We start from the raw sequence: 19,811 nt of genomic DNA on the forward strand, positions 1-19,811 counted from the left end.
AGCCCAGGGCACCACGGGTGGGATCTACAGGAGTCTCCCAGTCACTCTGGCACTGCCCACACTGAACAGTTCTACACCAATATCACAGAGGTTCTCACTGGCCAAATGCTAAATGCAAAGCTCTGTTCTCTGAGATTCTTGCTTTCTCCACATTCACCCCACTTCTGTGGCACTTTCAGCCCCAGCTGGAAGCTCAGCCTGGGGAGTGCTCAGCCCCAGTCCACCAGACTCAGCCTGGAGGTGGCATCCAAAGGGCTCTCAAAGCGAGGATGAAGCAGCAGGAAGGACCAAAACGTGGACTGCTAGGGAAGCAGTGACAAATGTGAAAAGCTGAGAGGGAGAAATAAATAAACAACTGATTTCCAGTGGGGAGCAGTGGGATATAGGAGAATCACAGACTGGTTTGGGGTGGAAGGGACCTCAAAGCCCATCCAGTGCCACTCCTGTCATGGGCAGGGACACCTTCTATTATCCCAGGCTGCTCCAACCCCATCCAACCTGGCCTTGGGCACTGCCAGGGATCCAGGGGCAGCCACAGCTGCTCTGGGCACCCTGTGCCAGGGCCTGCCCACCCTCCCAGGGAACAATTCCTAATTCCCAATATCCCATCCATCCCTGCCCTCTGGCAGTGGGAGCCATTCCCTGTGTCCTCTCCCTCCATGTCCTTACGAAAAATTCCTTTCCAGTTGGCTCTTGGAGGCCCTTCAGTACTGAAAGGCTACAATAAAGTCACCTTGGAGCCTTCTCTTCTCTTCTCTTCTCTTCTCTTCTCTTCTCTTCTCTTCTCTTCTCTTCTCTTCTCTTCTCTTCTCTTCTCTTCTCTTCTCTTCTCTTCTCTTCTCTTCTCTTCTCTTCTCTTCTCTTCTCTTCTCTTCTCTTCTCTTCTCTTCTCTTCTCTCTTCTCTGAATAATCCCAACTCTCTCATCATTTCCTCTTATGAGAGGGGTTCCAGTTTTTGGAGCTTCTTCGTGGCTCCTGTTTCTTTCCTTTTTTTGCTAAACAAGTGCAATAACTATGAAGAGCCCCAATATCATAATTTCTTTGTAAACTCCTGAAGCTGCTGGGCTGGTGAAAAGGGAATCACCCATCGTGATGTCCTGACAGGGATGAGCTGAAGGAGGGTAAATTCCAGCTTTGGGTTCACCTTGTGGTGGTGGTTTTGTGTCTCTGATGGGTTGTGGTGAAGTTTGGAAAGAGAATTGAAAATCTTTGGAGCAGCACATTCCAGCAGTGCTGGGGCCATTTCACACCAGAATTATGAGAAAATTATAATATGAAATGTTTACAGTGGCAAAAGTGCCCAAATTTCAGAGGCTCCATAGCTCAGGGGTTAGAGCACTGGTCTAGTAAACCAGGGGTCGTGAGTTCAAATCTCACTGGAGCCTGGGGAGGGTCTGCACCTCCTGCAAAGACCTCACTGCTTTATCTTCCTGTTTATTCCCAAAGTGTTCCTGATGTTTTTTGGAGCATCCACCTCAGCTTAAGTAAAATACAAATATCCCCCAACACCTACACCAAACAACAGGCAATGAGAAGCAGAGAAACCAACAGTGGTCAGAGTTGTATCCTTGAAATATATTTAATGTGCAGCAATCGGAGAAGGGGAACACCCAGTAATGGGATTTGGAGCCTTCTGGACCCTGCAGACTTTGTGGGGGTCACTGATGGACAAAGCTGGAGTGGCTGCCAGGTATTTACAGTCAGAGCTGGTTCATCTCTTCAGACAGCAGCAGGAGGATCAAATTATGGCTCCAGAGCTCAGTAATTGCAGAGCTGGCTGAAAACATCATAAATATGGCTTGTGGAGAATCAGTAACATCAGTCATCTACAGAACCCTGCTGGGGGGACAGGAAAGTGATAATTTCTAAGACTAAAGTAATAGGTAAGAATTAACCTATTTTGCATCTTGAATTCCCTTAATTGCTGTCCAGATTTATGAGATTTCCTCCTCTGCCTTTGCACATCTCTTCTCCCTATTTATTTTCAAGTAGACTCCCTATGTTGAGTCCAAATGAGCCAAACCAGTGATGGAAAAGGTAATTTCTGAATTTCAAAAGGGCATTTTCCATCTGAGGGAAGGAAGGCTCAAAAGCCTGAAAGATATTTTTCTTGTGGAGGGGGATAGAGGGTGGCATGAGGGACATGGGGCTTTGTTTACCTCTCCCCAGGCTGGTTCCTTCCAGTTCTGTTTTCCCAAAGAAGTGAGCTTTGGAGGCTTGATGTGTTTCCTCCCCATGGGAAGTGACCTGCAGGAATTTCCCTGCTTTCCTCTGCGTATATCCCGGTAAGGACAAAGAAACAGAAGCCAGCAGGGTTCCCATTAATCTGCAATTAATAAATGAGCACAAGTTATTGTTATTGTAACCCCAGGTCCTGCAAAATGGGCAGATGGGTTTTACTAAAAGGGAATTTATCTCCAGGCTGTTGTGGCTCTACCTGGATTCCCCCTGTCCCACATTCCAGCTTTATCTCTTTATTTGGCTTTCAGAGAAGACCACAGAGCAAGACCCAAAAATATCTTTGTGGTTCAAGTTCACTTTTACAATCAGGCTCGCGGGTTCAGCTTAGCTGAGCCTTGTGGGGATGGAAATGATCCTCTGAAAAATTAATGTCTTTCCTTTCTGTGCAAAGAGGACAAATGTTCAGGATGTGTTTTGCTGAATTCTTAATCTCTGCAGTAGCTGATATTAATGCCAGAGCTCCTCTCCAGTGACTCTGCTGCAATGCAGAGCCCAAACTCTCTGATTGTTGAGCCTCGGCCTGGGGCAAAGATGACTTTTACCAGGGGACCTGGAATCCCTTTGTATCCATCACCCATCAGCTCCTTCTCTTCAAAGACAGCTTGACTAGAAAAGAGGGTGAAATGGTTTGTACCCAAATCCTGAAGCCCAGGTAGGTGTGGGAAGCAGGGAGGGCACCTCTTCATTGCCCCCAGGGAATGGGCACGGCCCCGAGGCTGCCAGAGCTCCAGGAGCCTTTGGCCAGCGCTGCCAGGGATGCCCAAGGTGGGGTTGGTGGGGGGTCTGGGCAGGGACAGGGGCTGGGCTGGGTGATCCTGGTGGGTCCATCCCAGCTGAGGGGATTGCAGGATTCTGAGATTCCTTGGTCTTTGTTACCTGTGGGATGGAAATGCTACAGAGACGTTCAGAGGTGTGGGAAGGTCGTGCATCCCCCTCAGGGATGGGGCCAGGCTGGTGCCCTGTGGGTCTGTTCAGGGCCAAGGCTGTGACCTACCCAGTCCACGTCCAGACAGGTTTTTATTGCTTTCTTTAGGGAGATTTAAAGGTGTCTTTCTGTCTATCCATGAAAACTTGCTTTTGATATTCTCCTCACAACTTCAGAATATAATTTCTATTTTTAAAGCCATCCTGGACTCTGTGCATTTCTCTGGAATACTTTTCATTCCCGGCTCTCCTTCCAGGGATTCCAAGCTGGACAGAGAAATCATTTCTTTCCTTATAAACAACACTGAATTTTGTGGCCCAGCAGCCTTGCAGCATTGAGGTGCCCCAATCCAAGGACTGTGTACAGAGCTGCATTTCTGCCTCCATGTCTGTCCTAGGAAAGGCCACAAATGCCTCAACTAATCCATTTCTTAAGACATGTGGGAAACAATAAATAGTTTAATCCAGGGAGGGAAGCCTTGAGCCAGAGCCAGTGAAAATGTTCCCATTTTTAAAGCGGTTTTGGACTTAGAAATACAATTGACACTAATGTTAAAATCTAACATACACCAGGATCAAAGGGCAGCTTTGTAGCCTCAGCCAGAAAAAAAAATATTAATAAAGTTGGTAGGACTGCAGAGTGGGGAAAAAATTCAGAGTGGGAAAAAAAAATTCAGAGTGGGGAAAAAATCAGCCAAATTTATCCATTTTCCAGTTGTCCCACAATGAATACACTCAATCCATTATGCCAAACAAGATATTGTGGGTTTAACAACAATGTTTAAAAAAACAAATAGGAAATGTTTCTGAAATAATGTGAAAAAATATGAAATACCAGCTCCATGTTCCAGTGTGCCAGGAACAGAGAGCTGCACAGCATCAACAGGGACATCTGTGCCCATGTTCCACTCACATCCAAGAGGATTTCTCCAAAGCCTTGGTGCAAGGTTTTGCCCAGGGACATTGTTATCTCTCTGCCTTTTAAGCATTGGAACAGGGTCTCCAGGGAAGTGCTGGAGTCACCATCCCTGGAAGTGTTCAAAAAATGAGGAGATGTGGCACTTTGAGATATGGTACTTTGAGATATGGTTTAGTGGGCACAGGGGTGTTTGGCCAAAGGTTGGACTTGATCCTGGAGGTCTTTGCAGCCTCAGTGTTTCTGGGATCTCCTGGAGCCTGTGAGCTCACCACCTGCTCCTCCTGAGCCCCAAGGCCCACAAAGAGCATCCAATGCTGCACTAACAGCTCCAGGAGAGCTGCTGGCTGCCTCAAAGGCTGGCTGCAGACACTAAAACCTGACGTGAACATGGTCCTGCTGCTCCCCAAGACTTCCATGGCACCTCCGCAGAGGCACAGAAAATCCTGGCGGCCCATCTGAGTGCCCATTCTTTGGAATGTGGGAGCCTCTTGCAAGCACAGCAGCCCTGGCAGCCGGCAAAGCTCAGCTCTGTGCTGGGCACGGCAGCTCAGAATGGCAAGATTATCAATTATCACCACATCCCAAACACTGCCCCATGAGTGTTTGGAAAGGATTACAGCCTCTTCAAGGAGAAAACCCCAAACCAGCAGATCCTGTGTGGATAGGAGATCCCATGGACAGACAACAGCACTGGCAAAAATGTCTCAGAGCCATTGGGAGAGCTTTTCAAGACTCTTCCTTTGCACAGCTCCCTGTTCTGGAAATCCTGCAGCTCCCAGTCTCTCCCTGACTGTGCTGCTCACCCTTAAAATTTCCATATCCTGGAAAGTTTCCATATCTTGTCTTTTCCACAGCAGGGCCCTCAGGGTTTAATGCTGACATTCTGATTCTCCTGGACTCAGCCAGGGAGATCCCACTGACCTGCTCAGGACAGTTGGAATATAAGTAAACATCCTCATTCCTGCAGGCCACAACTCCATGAAAAACCTGGGAAAAAACACAGGATTGTTACAGTTATTGCAAATTTAACTAAACTGTGAAAAGCAGTTAGTGCCAATTGAACCCAGCTTTAGAAAGCCAGCCATGCCCAGTTTCACCCGGGCACCCTGCCATGCAAATGGGACTGGAGGACAGATCCAGGAATCTGCCAGGAGGAATGGCACAGGAACGGCAGGTCTGCCTTAGAGGGGGGATGGAAGGAGTTTATTATGTTTAGTCTGTCCACAGGAAGGCTAAAAGTAGGCATGAGTAACTCATAGAAATGCCACAGGAGTAAACAGCCAGAAGGAGAAAGAACTACTTTAATGAGCAGGAATGAATATGTTAGGCCAGAATTTAGAAGAAATAAAATAAAATCAGAGGAGTCATTTTTTTCAAGCAGTCAAGGAGGAAGAAACCCCCTGAGAGGTGAGAAAGGGAACCAGGAGGTCATGGAGGAGCTGGATAGCACAGCCAGACTCCGTGAGCACAGAGCTCCTGTCCAGTGCTCTGTTCAGCAGTGACACCATGGAATCACACAATCCTGGGATGATTTGAGTTGGGAGGGACCTTAAATTTTATCTCATTCCACCCCTGCCATGGGCAGGGACCCTTCCACTATCCCAGGTAGCTCCAAGCCCATCCAGCCTGGCCTGGGATATCTCCAGGGTGTGACCTTGACTAAGCTCAGCCCCATCCTGTGGTGGGTGAGTACCTGTGTGTATTTTGTGTATTTTTAACAGTCTTTTAAGTAACTTGTGTCTCCAAATGCTTCTCCCAGTTTCAGAAGCAGGAGGCAAGGACTTTAATTCTGCTTTCTGCTGCACCCTGGAGAGCCTGTGACGTACCTGCTGATTGCCTCAGCTCCCCCCTGGCTGGAAGGGAAGCAGTTCATTCCCTGTGCAGAGAGCCCAGTTAGAGAGCTCCTTGTTCTAATAATGGTCATCTATTTATAGCCTTTCATAATTTGTTTCATGACAAAGGGATTCTGCAAGATGGTCCTTGATTCTTGCAAGTTTGTAATGATTTTTCCCTTCCTGTGTTATTGAAAGTAGCTTTTGTGCTCAGCAAAATGCCTGTAATAAAGGCTATTCCGTGTGCTCCGAGCAAATGACAGGGACTTTAATAGGTTTCTGAGGAAAGCTTAGAATTTCTCTTTGTTTCCCTTCAATTCTTTTCAATCTCCTGTGTCAGATGGGCCTGGCTTAGCCCAAGCCTTGCAGGAGCAGAGGAGCCCCAGAGCACAATGCCCTCAATGCTGCTGCCCACTGCTCAGCTCCTGGGGTGACACTTTGCAAAAAGCAGAAGGGCAAAGTCTGGAGATGACCTGGCTGTGATTAATTTGCTCATTCCACAACTGTCGCACACCAGAAATTACAATTATTTCTGGAGCCAGCTGTTAGATATTTTGGCATTGGTACAACTGCCCTGATGAAATATCTCTGCACCATGCCAGCCACAACCACACTTCTGTCACCATCATGGACTGCAGTGCACAACAGCATCCTGTGCACTCACAGAACCATTTCCTACAGCATTTTTAACCCAGAGAACAGTTTTTTGTCCCCATGCAACTCTAGGTGACAGTGCTGGTGGCCTGTCCTGCCTGCACTGCTGCTGGGGGACAGCAAAGCAGAGGGACACGTCCTTGTCTTGACTGTCTCTGTGTCAAGGCTCACAGTTATCAGTCTCTCCACACCTTTCTGGGGTGAAGCACGATGGGGAGAGCACAGCCCCACCCTGCACTCTGCCAGACCCAGCAGGGCCTCACCAAGGCCTGGGCTGGGGTTTTCATTACTCAGGTGTCAGGTTCACACTGGTTTGATTCTTCCCTTCCCACCTGGTCCCAGCTGTGTTTGGAGTCTTTTCAGAGTTGAAGCTTTCAGCGATTCTCCAATGGGTTCCAGTTTTGTTAACCAAGAGAATAATGGAATGTCCTGAGCTGGGAGGCACCCACCAGGATCACCCAGCCCAGCCCCTGTCCCTGCCCAGACCCCCCAGCAACCCCACCCTGGGCATCCCTGGCAGCGCTGGCCAAAGGCTCCTGGAGCTCTGGCAGCCTCGGGGCCGTGCCCATTCCCTGGGGAGCCTGGGCAGTGCCAGCACCCTCTGGGGGAAGAGCCTTGCCCTGAGCTCCAGCCTGAGCTGCCCTGGCCCAGCCCCAGCCGTGCCCTGGCTCCTGTCCCTGTGCCAGAGCAGATCAGAGCTGCAGCCCCCAGGGAGCTCTGCCCTCAGTCTCCTGCTCCAGCTGGACAATCCCAGTGCCCTCAGCTGCTCCTCACTGGCTTCCCCTCGAGATCCTTCCCCATCCCTGTGTCCCTCCTCTGAACACTTTCTCACATCTTTAGTTCTTACACTTTGGTGCCTAAAGCTGCCCCACCACTCCTGTTATTCCTGTCTGGGCACTCCATAGCCCTGAACCCCCTCTGCCTTCTTCCATTTCCCAGCCTTTCCCTTCTGCCCCTTTGCTTGGACTCCCCTTTCTGAGCATTCCCAGGTCGCCACTGGGATCTCCCCAGGCATCCCAGCACGGCCCATCCCCACGCTGCCAGTGGGGTTGCCTGGGACCACCAGGAGGCATCAGTCCCCTGCTAGTCCCGCATCACCCGGCGATCAGTCGAGTTCCCCTCCCAGGGCAGGCAGGTGCAGGGAAAGCCTCGCCCCGCTGCCCAGCTCCAGGAGTCTCGTCCCCTCTGGGCAACGCCTTCCAGGCTACCCACGGTCCCAGAGAGGCAGAGCATCAGCACCAGCATCAAAGCCCTTGTCGGAAGGCTGCGGTGCGCTCCCCGTGAGAGGGCAGTGTTATGAATAGAAAGTTTTTCTTTTTTTTTAGGTTGCAGAGTTAAAAACAAGTCGGACCAGTTGCTGTAAGTTAGTTTCACTGCCAAAGAAGAGTTCTTCAATTACCTGTTAATGTCTGGTGATTAACCATTGTCCCCCTGATGCTGGCCGCTTGCCAGGGAGGGACACAGGACAGACCCTCCAAGTACGAAGAGAATAGAAGTGACATCAGAGCCAGTATGCAGATGAGAAATGCATTGCGCCCCGAATTTTTACAGTTTTTCCCAGGAAAACCCCTAAAATTACGAGCCAACAAGTGACTTAAGTGACGTCTAAGGATGGGAGCGTAGTCCCGTACCTGCTTGGATCCTTTTTGCTTCTCACCCTCACCTGAAAAGATGCTGATTAAAGAGACGCCCCGGGGTGTTAGACAAAAAAGAGAGGAATCTGGGATTCTCCCGTGAGGACGGAATCCCCAGCTCTGCCTGCAGACCAGCAGACAAAGCTGCATCACCCTCCTCCTCCATGCCACGCCTGGGAGCAGCGGCGGTGTGGGCGCAACCCGTCGATTTCTCCCCACCTGAGCTGATTCTTCTTAATAAAGGCATTAAAAAGGAGAAAAATCTCCTGCCCATTTATTTCAGGCAGCACCTGGACCTGCTGGAAGAGCGGAGCTCCAGCAAAACTGCCTTGGGCTCCCTGGAAAACATCCAACAAACCCACGGAGAATCTTTTTGCTTCAAGTCCAAGAGTCAGGCTGATGGCGGGTCCAAACGAAACCTTCCCACAGCTTTCCTCCCCAGCCGGGCCGTTTGCTTCTTTGCAGACCCGGTTTCACAAAAGGGTCTCCCAGTGCCAGGGAATTCTGCTGCTTCCGCTCAGGATGGAGGTGAAGTGAGTTTTGTTTTGTTTTGTTTTCTCAGCTGCTATAACCAAAGCATTTCAAGAGTTTCAGGAGAATGGAGAGGAATTTTGAGTCCCAGTCCCCAGTTGGGTTTCCAGCACACCCACAGCTGTAATTCCCCAGTTCATCACCAATATCACACCTGAACAATGAACCCAGAGGATTATTAAGGAGCCTGAAATTGGCTTCCTCTCTCAGTGAGCCTTGTGTTTCCTCTCTCAGGAAGGCAGAGCTACCCAAGGTGTATGTTTGCTTTTATTTTCCCTTGTTTCTCTCCTTCCCCCTCCCCAGCAGTGGGAGCAGCAGAAGCCAAGTGCAGGGGCACAGCCCAGCCCAGCTGCAGTGCAGGGAAGGCTTCCCCAGCCCTGAGCTGCTCTCCGTGCCTGGGGCTTTGCAGGACACCCACACTTGACAGGGGTGCCCATCCCAGTGCTCCCAGTGCTGCCAGGGGAAGAAAAGCACGTTCTAGGAGTGAGTCTGGTTGTGTTTGTATGAGGAATTTTCCTGGGAACCATTCAGGAACTTCCTGATTCAGACACAATTGGGTGTGAGTGTGCAGCTGCTGGGGGAAAGCAGCGGAATTATTTTGTTATTAACACTCATGTGGCCACATCAGCTCAGGAACCATCCCATGTCCTTCCCAAGGCTGAGACCACATGTGAATGTGGAGCATTGAGAAGTTAAAGGGATCAGTTTCAAGGAGTTCTTTTTCTGCCATGAAATTCATAGACTGAGCATAAACAAAAGAGAGTGAATATCCCCAAAGAGAACAGAATGAACCTTTTCAGCTGGTTCCATTGGCAATGCCCGTTTTTTTCCCAGTAACTGGTTGTCTCCGTTGATTTTGGAATGGGCAGTCAGAACTGAAACAAAGCTGTTGGGCTTTTGAGAGTGGGAACTGAAATGTTAGATTCTCTGCTGACTTGTGCTGGCCCCGCAGTCAAATGTGATATTCCCCTTGGCTTCTCCAAGTGTTAATGAGGTCCAGAGACGACCTCAACTCTTGTTTTATATTTCATGGAACATTAATGGCAAATTCAGCCCCTGGCCCCAGAGAGCAGATGCCAAAATGCAGCCTTGGCTCCATTTCACCCTTTGGCAGCCCCAGGGCTGGGGCCCAGCTGGCGCCCACCAGCACAGCCTGGGAGGCTGCAGCCCTTTCCTTGGGCTGGGCTCTGCTCTGCTGAGTGCACACACTGTGCATCCTGAGCCCGTGCCCAAGGTGAATTTTATCCTCAGTATAGCCCTGAGCCCAGCCCTGAACCTCGTCCAGCCCCTGGATGTCGTCCAGAATCTCTTCTGCACTGGAGCCATTCCTGATTCCTTGAACACTTTTCCCTGCTGGACTCTGCCATGGTCCATAGGCCCAGCTGTGCCATGCACTGCTGGATTTGATGTTGTTGGGCCTCTGAACTTGTGGGAAGATGTTCCCATGGAAGTGTTCCTGGGGGGTTCAGGCACAATTCCTCCTGTGCTGCTGAACACTCTCACCTTTTGACTTTGGGACAAGGCATGTCCTTCCTGCAAGGTGAGAGAGCACTGATATATTCTGATGACAAACCCTGATTTTTAGTCCTTTCCTTCTGATCCCACTAATTTAAGCTACACTCTGTTCTGCAGATTCTATTTTCTCCTGTACCACAGCTCTCCTCTGGGGCTTTCAACCATCAGTGTCATCAGAGCTTCAGAAATAGAAAATTAATCAAACACCAAGGTAGTCACTCATACTAGCAAGTGCTGCTTTTACACATTCCCCACCTGGATACAAACAGGATCTCCTTGAGATTTCACAGGGGAAGGCATTGGTGTTGAATGCAAAGATCAGGAGCATTTACTACATTAAACTTCAGCAGAAATACTCATCCAAGTGCCTGGAAATCAATAGCAAAGGCCAGATTTGGGTGCACAAGGGGATGGAGGGGCAAATGGTACTCAGCTGGCACCCACTACTGCTCCATGGACTGGAGATTTAGGGCAGGAGAACACCGGGAATTTCTCACCTGGACAGACCTAGATGGGCAGTGTGGCAGTAAAGACCCTGAGCTCAGGGAAGGTGAGGCAGGGAGGGATCCAGGGGGGAACAGGGAAAGTGAGGCAGGGAGTGATCCAGGGGGGAACAGGGAAAGTGAGGCAGGGAGTGATCCAGGGGGGAACAGGGAAAGTGAGGCAGGGAGTGATCCAGGGGGGAACAGGGAAAGTGAGGCAGGGAATGGTCCAAGTGAGGACCAAGGACAGACCTCAGCACTGTGACAACCCTGCCAGCCAGGAGCACTGTGGCCACATTTCTGACCCCCTGAGAGCTGTGCTTTCAGGGGGAATTGAGGCAACACTGAGATTTGAGTTCCCAGAAGCATTTAGGACTTGAGGCTCTGACTCAGAGGCTTGTAAAATGCCTGAGGCTGTAAAATCCTGTGGGGGTCACTGGGTCATGCCCAAGACCCCCACAGCACATGTGGGGAGATGGATCTGCACCAAACAACAAGTGGAGCTTTGGGGCTGACTCAGCTTGAGCATCAGCTGGAGAAGGGAAAAGATTTGTGAGCACTACATAAGAAAAGAGGTGCCAAAGAGCCCTGCAGTTTTTCCTCTTAATTTTCTTGGTCTGTGACTCCTGAGCAGTGTCCTCACAGACCCAGTTCAGCTGGAAAGGTCTCACCTTTCTCTGCAGACCACAGGGACTTCAGGGATTTGGGATTTCATTCCCTCCCCTGCAGTTCACCTCTTGCCCCACAATCCTGAATCACAGCTAAGGCTGATCTACAAACATCCAAGGTTTCCAGGCTGGAAGGAGTGGGTTGTGCACCTGCACTTCCCCACAACTCCCCGGGCAGTGTTGGGATGCTGGGGGCGAGGAGCATCACAGGGAAAGCAAACACAGCGGGAGCTGTGGTTTCACAACACAGGATGGGCCGAGTGTAACTCAGTGATATGGAACAAAAAAACCAAAAGCAAAAGTGTTTCACTGAACAAACCCAAAGCTTTCTCAGTGCTGAGCACCCGTGTGTGGCAGGAGGGGTGTGGGGGCTGCAGCAGGTACCTGAGGCAGCCACAAAACACAAAATGTGCAGCACAAGTGACCACACTGAAGCCAAAATTCACTGATCAATTTAGCCTTTTGGAAATCCTTAATACCTGCTATGACAACAGTGGGATGCTCCAAGAAGCTCAGTTCTCTGAAGCTCTCTTCAGAGAAAGATCCACCTGATCTGTAGGTGGCTGTGAGAGGCATCCAAGTGAGGATCCTGCCCGAGGCTGTGCAGGGCACAGTGGGAGCAGGGAAAAGCAGCCCCATATCTTTTCCAAAATCCCCATATCTTTCCAATTATATTATCCCCATTATTATTTCAATTATTCTCCATATCTTTTATTCATGTGCATTGTTGACCCCTTCCCCTGAGCATGGGGGAATGAAGCAATGAGAAACCCTAGAAGTTCGTGGCCACACAGAGCAGCTCGCAGGAACCTCATTAGGGAAGTGGGAGGTGAGTGAGAAGGGGCTGCAAGGAGCCAGGAGAGGGCTGCAGGAGCCTGGGGCAGTGAGGGAGCTGGCTTTGGGTGATCTGAGTGCTGGGAGGCAGGAGCCAGGTGCCTGGCAGCCCCATTTCCTGGCACTGCATCCTGGAAAGCCCTGTGGGAGTTTCCTGTTGCTCATTCCTTCAGGCTGAAGCAGCACCTGCCTCCCTTCCCCACATTGTGCTGGCAGCAGGGGGAGGATGTCACTGACCAACAATTCCTTAGCAAGAAAATGCCATGAGGCCTCCAGCCCTTTTCCAGGCTGCTGGGCAGTGGCAAAGGCAAAATAACGTGTGGGAAAGCATTTGCCAGGTGTATCCTGCAGGCCAAGGAAGTGCCAGGCCTGGTCCCACAGGGTGTGAGACACCTCTGAGGGAGCTCAGCAGCACCAGGACTCCAATGCCAGCTGAGAGGTGGCTGCTCTTGAGGCTTGGCCAGGGAAAGGTCGATGCAAGGTTGCAGTGATGGGACTCCTGAGGCTGGACTGGAGCCCTGCAGAGGTCCTTCCCAAAGCTGCTCCTTCAGAGGTGCTGTGAGTCCCTGGGTGAGCATCTGCCCAGGGCTGTGCTTGCAGTGCTGTGACAGTGACCCACTGTCCACATGTGGTGGACACACTCCAGGGTTTCAGTGTTCACACAGCACTGGGTTATTACTAAATCACCTTACACACCACCCACATGTCCCATTTCATCTTCTCTTTCATTTCAGAACCAGGTCACTTCCACACCCATCCTCCTCTGAGCTCCAAATCTCCCACTCCTGAGATCCCACAGCATCTTCAGCAGCTCCTGCTCCTGGGATTTGGATGAACCCACGCCTGTCCCCTTCACCTCATTTTTTTTGGTAATTTTTCTTCCCCTCTCCCTCCCTGCAGCCAAGGGAGCAGCTGCTGAGGAAGCTGCAGAAGGCAGCAACTTTGCATCAGCTCTGACAGGAGCAGCGGGGCCCTGCTCCAGTTCCACCAGCAGATCCTTCCCCATGTCCGTGGCTGGAGGGATCCCCATCCAGGCACCAGGGAATGCAGCCAGCAGCTGCAGACAGGTCACTGGGAGGACACCTCGGGGCTCTGGGAGAGCCCAGCACACGATCAGTGACAAGCAGGATTAGTGTCAGGTGACATTGCAGCTGCTGCTTTTGGGCACACACAAAACCAGCTTTGTTCCCTGCCCTGGGGCCAGCCCTGTCCCTCCCTGCAGCCCCAGGCTCCCTGTCCCCTCAGTCCCAGCTCAGGGAACAGCCTCTGTCCAGGCAGCACATGGAGCAACCCAGGCAGGAGGGGACATGGATCAGTGTGTCCATACCCCTAGAGCTCAGCCTCCCTTGTGGGGCCAGATGTCCCAGCCATGCCTGGGCACACCTGGCTGCTCTGGACAGTGCTTCCATCTCCATGGAAAGCCTTGGGGCAGCTGGGATTCCTCTGGATGTCATTGGGAGGGAATTTCTCCTGTGATTCATTACACTTGGCCTTGCAGGAGAGTGTCACCATCCTGCACAGCTGTGACAGGGCATGGAGGGTGGGAAGGGCCCTGTGGGATGCTGAGGAGGGAGACAGGAGGAGGAAGAAACTGCAGAATACATCCATGGAAATTGTGGCACTGAATATCCCCTTACCCCCCTTCAGCTGGAAGTTGATGGCAGTGGGGAATGTGACTGTCATGGCCACACTGTGATGGCCCCTGGCTGGCACTGGGGTGGTCACAAGGCATGGAAAGAAGGCTCCCAGGGAGCCCAGCACAAGAAGGAGCACAGATCCCAGTGTGTCCCCTCCTGGAGAATCACCTGGAGATTCACTACTGGCAGTGCTCTGTCCAATGCAGCACAAGGTGCCACTGATCTTCCTGGGGACAGTGACACAGTGCCAGCTTCTGGTCAGGTTTGTGTTCACCAGGACCCCCAGCTCCTGTTCTGCAAATCCTACACAGCTGGGAAAGAGGAATAACAGGAAGAGAGAGACTGGCCAAGTGCACAGGTCCTTGTCTGAGAATAAATGGGATTTTGATGCCTCTTCAGAGGTTGCTGTCAGGGAAGAACTGTGTGGGTTGGTCCAGTGCTGCTGCTAGGGCAGCTTTGGAATCATGGGATCAGTGACTGGGTTGGGCTGGAAAGGACCTTAAATCTCATCCAGTGCCACCTCTGCCATGGCAGGGACACCTCCCACTGTCCCAGGCTGCTCCAAGCCCTGTCCAGCCTGGCCTTGGGCACTGCCAGGGATCCAGGGGCAGCCACAGCTGCTCTGGGCACCCTGTGCCAGGGCCTGCCCACCCTCCCAGGGAACAATTCCTTCCCAATATCCCATCTATCCCTGCCCCCTTATCCTGTCATTCCATGCCCCTGTCCCCAGTCCCTCTCCAGCTCTCCTGGAGCCCCTTCAGGTCCTAGAAGGGACTTTAGGCTTTCCCCAAGCCCTCTCTTCTCCAGGCTGAACAATCCCACCTCCCTCAGTCTTTCCTCCTGGAATTGGTTCTCCTTCCCTCTGATCATCTCCATGATCTCCTCTGGACTTGTTCCAACAGCTCCATGTCCTTCCTGGGCTGGGGACCCCAGAGCTGGACACAGCACCCCGGAACTGTGAGGAAGAGCTTTGAGCAGTTCCAGAGGAGGGAAGAAGCACAAAAAGAGCAAATGGACTTGGAGCAGCTTTTCCTATTTAGACTAATTTGTTATGGAAGTATCCGAAATGCTGGAAGCTGGAAAGTTTCAACAAGCAAAAGGTGCTGCCAAGGCTTATGTTTTCTGCAATGTTTGACCTTTAGCTCCAGAAGTCACAGAATTACATAAGATCCCTCACTTTTGCTAAATAAAAATATTGTCATAATGGAGAAAGAACCTTTCACAGAAAAATAAAACATAAGCAAGGGCCCGAAAACACAGAAATGGGAAAGGAGAGAAAAGCCCAGGGTCTGTTCCCTGAAGAGAAAAACCTTGTTAAAGCCAAATTTGTGATCTGGGTGAATGTGTCATGGGTTTCAATCACGTCATGGTTGGCACAGTGGATACCAGCAGCCCTGGGAGCTCCTCACTTTAATCTGGGAGTTCAGTCTGTGAAACAAACACATTTTTGCTCCATTTCTTCTCTTTTTTGAATCTTCAAAAGTGTCCAAGGCCAGGGCTCGAAGCTGCCTGGTTTAGGGGAAGGTGTCCCTGCCCATGGCACTGGATGAGCTTTCAGGTCCCTTCCAACACAAAGCAGTCTGTGATTCTATGATTTTATAATCACTGGATTAAATAAAACCCCAGAATGCCTGGGGGGGAATATTCTGTATCCTCCCTTCTTTATGAGAAATGAGAGTGAGCCAAATAAATTATACCTGCAGCTAAAAAAAATGATTTCAACTAATTGTAGAATGACATCTTTTTTCTTCCCCTCTCAAAAAAATTAGGTCACCAGCAAATGACAGCTCCAATTTTTCTCTTTGTAGTCACATCCCCAGCAGCTCTGGGCGGGGGGGAGGAGGATGAAGAGCAGCAGGACCCACCTGACCCAGCCCAGCTCCTGGGGCTTCCCTGCCCACATCCACGTGCCCAGGCTGCTGGGGAGACAGGAGAGAGGGAAAAGGGAGTTTAATCAAAAGGTGGCACATTCATGCACAGGAAAGGCCCCAGGTATGACCCCAGTGAGGTGCTGAGGGTGATGAACCCAACATTTGGGTCTTGTGGGTCGTAGTTCAGAAAAGCAAGAGCCAGTCAGGAATTTACCTCCTTCAAAACTGACAGAAAATCAACATCCAAAAGGGAATTTCACTGCTTTCCAGTTGTTACAAATACATGTTATAATATTGGCATTTCACAAATATTAAAATAGATGTTATATGTATAATGTAAAGTAACTTTATCTAATGTTAAAGCAACTTTACTATAATGATAAAGTGTTTTTTATTTTATTTCTGTTGTTAACTAAACTTAGACATAGTAGTGAAATAGCTGACATAGGTGTGCTTATGTTAGAATGCCTTCTTAGTTAGAATAACATTCAATAAACATATGATGAAGACCCTACTACTGAAATACCAACTATCAACGCTCCCCATCAGTAGAAAATACAGATCAAAGCCCAAAACTGGAGGTAATGATAAGAATGGACTAAAACCACAGCCAAGAAATGCACACACTCCAAAAAAGCAGACTGAGAAAAAGCCAGACTGAACAGTTCCTAGCACTTACAAACTAGTTCGGGGAAAAATTTAAATATACATAATTGTTTGTGAATATGCAACAGACTAATACAGTAGAAATAGTATATAAAGAGTGTTTCCAAACTACAGGTGTGCTCTTAGCAGAATGCCAAGCACCCAGCCGTAGAATCTTCACTTTATTGTCTTTGTCTCCTATTGTCCTCTATTAAACTTTTACGTTTTCACAAGAGAGTGAAGCTGGTTTTTCACACAGTGCTCCTGCCTGGGCTGGAGCCCGGGCTGTGCACTCCCTGCTGGGCTGGGCTCTGCTGCCACTGGGAGCCAACATGAAGCTCTCCACATCTTTCCCTTGTCTGTGTGCAACATCCAGCTGGAAAAGAAAGGATTTCTCCTTTGCTATTTTCCTTTTATTTAGAGAATTGCAGATCAGGATGGGGGATTACAGTTGGAGTTAATCTTGGTTAGGATAACGATGAGTTTAGAACTGAGCTTTAATTAGAAATGGGTTGCTTTGGAGGTTAAAATATACAATTAGGTTTTTCTTTGTGTCTGTAGGTTTAGATAAGTTTTAGGGTTATATCTATGGGGATGATTAAACTCAAGGACTTAGATTTTAAATTTCAAGAGATAATTGCCTTTGGGCTGGAATTAAATTTGAAATAATTTGAAGGATTAGGCTGGTATTAAGGTTAGATATGATTAACCATTGCATTATAGTAGATTACTGTTAAATAGAATCTCAGGCTGATTTAGGAGTTCAGTTTGAATCTAATTATAATTAGAGCTATTATTTGGCATAGGCACTGCAATTCCTGATCAGGGGAGAGATGAGAATTTGCATCAGGGGCTCTCTGCAGCTGCATTTCCACTTGATGCCCCTGATTTAGGACTCCCAATGACGGGAGGAAGCAGAAATGTCTGTGACCCAGGAAACCCCAAGTCCCTGATGCCACCAAGAGCAGCTTGGAGCAGTGCTGGATGTAAAATTGCTTTGTTTGCAGTCCCTATTTCTGTTTTATGAGCACAGGAAGGACAAACAGAGCATGGTTTTGTTTATAGCACACTGACACTTTCCCAGGTTTCCAGCCATTCAAAGCAAGGCAGGGGAAAAATCTGATCATTTAAATCTATTTTCCATTCTCTGCCTAAGCCTTTATGAATAAAACCAAAGATTGTTTTTAGAAATAACTGTCTTCCATATATAAATCCAACTTTTCTGTGTAAAAAAAAACAACTTCTTGATGTTTAGTCAGTGCTGTTTTATTCAGTTGCAGTAAAAGCAGGGAAGAGAAGCCTCAGTCGGCTGTTTATTACCAGGGATGTTATTTTTTGTACTTTACAGGATGCATTTTCTGTCAGAATTTGTAAAATATTAATCAAACAAACAGAAAACAGTACAGAAACTACAACTTGAAATGAAGGTGATTTCACAGCAACACTAAATCCATAATGGCACATTCCCCATCTTTTTTCTGTCAACTATGCCACCTAAATGCTTCATTTACAGGAGGTTTGCTTTTGTTTTGGTATTTCTTGACATTTTATTGTCTTGGTTTCATTGAAATGAGAACAAAGCAGAGAAACTCTCTGTGAATAACAATGTTAAGAAGCAATTAGCCAGTAGGAATCAAAATACACGATGCTGCCATTAGAGTGACAAGGCGTGTGCACGGGAGGGAAGAGCTCAGTGCAGAGGGGGATGCTCAAACCCTGCCTCCCCTGGCCTGCCTGGCAGCTTCACTCCACACACTGGCACTCCTGGGGCACGAGGGAAGGGGGAATTTTGGTTCCCATCTCCTCCCAGACTGCTCATCCCAGGACATGGCCCATGGTTAGGATGATGATGAGTTTGGGACTGAGCTTTAATTAGGAATGGGTTCCTTTGGAGGTTAAAATATACAACGGTGTGGTTTCCACCAGGGACCAGAGGGAGGGCTCCCACAGCCACCTGGTGACTCCCCTGTGACCCCAGGGCACACTGTCTGGGTTTGACAAGACAGGTGTCTGCTAAGAAAGGCAGGAGCCTCTCCTGAAATGGAAAATGCAAACCCTCTCCCTCTGAATTGTTATAATTTTGAAATTAAGGGGCTCTTAGGCAAAGATATGGGAATAGGAATAACAGTTCTTTACTAGGAAAATTAAAAATACAAATGCAATAGTACAAAAAAAGAAAACAAAAACCACTGCCAGAGTCAGAACACGCCCTGACCCCCTGTGGGTCAGGGTGGTGGCACAGTCCCATCCCATGGGGGCTCAGCCCTCCTGCAGTGCCAGCTGTGCTTCTGCTGGAGCAGGGATCCTGCACAAGGAGGGAGTTTTCCTCTGCAGCTCCAGGGCTGCTGGAGATGGGCCTGCTCTCCCTCTGGGAATGCAGGGCAGGAGAAAGCTGCTCCTCTGGGAATGCAGTGGGCAAAGGCTGCTGTGCTGTTCCAGGCTCAGATTGTATCCAGGTAGGAATGCTTGGCTCCTGCCCTGGGCGGAGCATCTCCCCATGGGATGCTGGAATTTGATCAGCCCTGCAGGGACACTCAGTGGCCATGGACAGCAGAGATCTGCTGGAGGGAGGATTGGCTGTGGGAGAGAGAAAGAAAAACCTGCCCCATGAACAGAGGAGAACTGCCCCACCTCTGACAGATGGTGACAGAACACACACATTACCTTGCAATGCAGGAGAGCACACCTGGGCAGTGGGGCTGAGGGACACGGCCCCATGGGGACTCCAGCTGGGAAGGCTGGACCCTCCTCAGGAGAGCTGGATCCTTCTCTTCTGTTCTGGACACACCAGGCACCACGTGGGCCACACTGAGCCCAGGATGAGCCTCGGGAGCTGCAGTCTCATGACAGAAGAGTTTTGCAACCCTTGTTCCCATGACCAAGATTCCAATCTTTTCCACCCTGCTGGTTTTGCCATTAAATATTTTATATATTTTGATTTTTTTCCATAGGAATGTGGGGTTGTCATAGCAAATCCCATCCAACATTCTGATTTTGGGGAGGATTTCCAAATCTTTGCTGAGTGCTGAAGGTACCTCTGTGTTATATTGAATTTTGGGAATATTTGTTATGTTTCTGCTTTTGCAGGGGTTTCCTGTCTTTAGCATATAAAGGAGCACTTCTTCATTAAGGTTTTCAAGATCTCCATGAATTGCCCCTCTGATATTTGCTAAAAGAGCCTCAACAACTGCTGCATTTTACATTTTTTAGAAAGAAATAGATTTGGATTGACGTCACAGACCATATTTGGGTGAATTAAAAGCTGGAGCTTGTCTGACAGATGCTTTTTATAGATTAAAAATATTTGTGGTCTAAGGATGTATTTACATGGTCTTCAGGAAATTCTGGCAGATCGTTGTACCAAAACAATGGCTGCATTTTTTCTTTCTAATTCAGACCAATTTTACCCAGCTGGAGCTGCTG

The 19,811-nt window shown here is 49.2% G+C and overlaps 1 non-coding gene across 1 annotated transcript; it reads left to right on the forward strand.

Annotated features, from left to right (window-relative positions):
- The first annotated feature begins 1,313 nt into the window (after nt 1-1,313).
- On the forward strand, nt 1,314-1,386 carry TRNAT-AGU (transfer RNA threonine (anticodon AGU)). Its single transcript has one exon. It is a non-coding gene; the product is annotated as a tRNA-Thr (tRNA).
- The last annotated feature ends 18,425 nt before the right edge of the window (nt 1,387-19,811 follow it).

The sequence above is a fragment of the Passer domesticus genome, chromosome 18 (assembly GCF_036417665.1).
Source record: "Passer domesticus isolate bPasDom1 chromosome 18, bPasDom1.hap1, whole genome shotgun sequence".
Classification (NCBI taxonomy): domain Eukaryota; kingdom Metazoa; phylum Chordata; class Aves; order Passeriformes; family Passeridae; genus Passer; species Passer domesticus.